This window comes from Spermophilus citellus, assembly GCF_964194105.1.
Source record: "Spermophilus citellus genome assembly, chromosome: 2".
NCBI lineage: Eukaryota > Metazoa > Chordata > Mammalia > Rodentia > Sciuridae > Spermophilus > Spermophilus citellus.
The window spans coordinates 123,193,623-123,195,931 of NC_138183.1; positions in this window are offsets into that span (position 1 = coordinate 123,193,623).

A 2,309-nucleotide genomic window follows, 5' to 3' on the forward strand; every position below is an offset into this window, starting at 1 on the left:
CTGTGGGAACACTCCAGCCAACACTTTTGTCCCAGAGGAGGGGAAATGGAAAGTAAGGATGAATCTGGATGGAAGTTATTAGAAAGATTAGCAAAGGCAGTAGCCCTGATATTTTTTTCAGTGCCTGATTTACATAAACTTTGATCTATGCTCATGCCCCAAACCCATGGAAGCTCTAACACACCAAAATACACCTGGATTGCTTCCCTGTCCTCTCCCACATTGTGGGGGCTCTGTCACTTATCTTCTTACTTAAAGAAATCCTACTTTGTTTACTCTTTCCTTTTGTTATTTTCTGTGTATATTATTCTTCAAATGTATGAAACAAAAGCACAAAAGAAATTGGCAACAATCTACTGGGATTTCCTGCAACACAAAAAGCTGCAACACATTAGAGGAAAAAATCTGGTTTTACCAGCTGCAACATTTAGGGCTGATGCTGGAAGATATCTCCATTCTGTGTAGCTGCTAACACTACAGTGGGGTATCACAGAAGCAGAGATCTTTAGCTAGTAAAACTCCAATTACCATCAGAAGTGGAGAAATCCAGCCTCATATCCAAACTTTGGTTTGATGCTGGACTCAAGATTCAGGGGAAAGGCTTTGCTAGAATAATATTTATCAATAATCCCTCTTTGCCTTTTGCAGAGAGAAGACTGGCTTAACCTTGCTTCAGCTTCCTATCACACCAATCCATTCAACTGATAAACTAAGGTTTCTCTTAGAAGCACCCTGAGATTTTGGCTGTATCTACTCCTCAGTATAAATGCAAGGTCTCTAGAATTGGCCAAATATCAGTTGATCACACATAGTAGCTCTATCTCCACTTTAACTTATTTTCATGGCCTCTTTGCCCAATGGTAGAAGGAGGGCCTCACTTGGATGGCTTCTAGGATCACAGGCTGAAGTAACTTTATAATGTGATCTGATCACACCAAAGCAGAGCCTTATCCATCAATCTACCATTGTGTGAATGAGTTGTCTCTTTCTTTTCCTCTATATGCTTTTCAGCTTTTCCGTTTGCCAGGAAAAATGGAGCTCAGTTTCATACCATGTCCCTCGGTTTTGCCAGCTTATATTTTATCAGACTATAGGGAAATATATTCTTATCCTCCTAAGAACAGTGGTTCCCTAGGTTTCTAACACTGCCAGTTTCCCTAGGAAAAACTCTCATCGCTCTCATCATTTTAATTGCTCTAAGACATTTTATCCATCAACCCCCTACCCAATAAGTTAAATAAGGAAAACAGTTCATTATTTATTACTTCTCCCTTCTGGGTCTTAAATTGGGGGTGACTTATAGTGGGGATATCATCCCTGGCTCTATAAATTAGATTCATTTATACAAGCACAGCAAGACTTTGGGGCCTTTCCCTTAGTACAATAGCTTAGAAGGCTATTAGCCTGTCTCCTCTGGGATGCTAAACCCTGTCAACAGTGCTTCCATACATGGTGATAAATATAGTATAGAGAAATCATGGTTTTTCCATTTAAGTGGGAAAAGGCACACATTAAAAAAGGGGGGATTTGGGGTAATGTGTTGGTAAGGAGTGACTAAATCCATCTCACCCAAATCCTAGTCAAGCTTCCAATATGTGGAAACTAATTTCTTGAGGATCACAAGAGATGAATAAAATTTTGTGGAAACTTTGAGTTATGTGTCAGTAAGAAGAAGCAAAGCTGACCAGCTCAAAAGTCCTCAGCAGACCTCAAAGGATGGCGACTAACAATGCTGAGGTCTACAGAAGATTGAAGGATGCCTGAATCAAGTTCAGATATTGAGGGATGCCAAGGGATGCCTTCTTCCCCCTTTGTCTTTCAAATTGATAATACTCCATCTGGCACAATACTTCATTAAGATGCATTTTGAAATAGAACTTCTTTGATTCTCAGGCCCTGAAGCAGAAGCACCAAATATTTTTCTGTACTGAAACTTGGCCTGAATACCAGTTAGAGGCTAGAAAAAAAAAAAATGGTCCCCTGAGGGAAGCATAAACCGTAATACCATTTTGCAGCTAGACTTATTTTGTAAAATGGAAGAAAAGTGGTCAGAGGTGCCTTATATGCAAGCTTTTTTGCCTTAACAGACAGTTCCAAATTATGTAGCCAATGTAAGATAGATACCACACTCCTGGCAGCATTAGCAGGCCCCAAGAAAGCAATTCCACTTAGAAAATAATTAAATATGAAAAGCCTCCTAGGCCTTTATGCCTGCCTATTCAGGCCTCATAACAGAGCACCAATACCTAGGGGGAACATAAAACCAGGTGAACCTCACTCAATCCTCCCTTCTACCCCTACAAGCCATA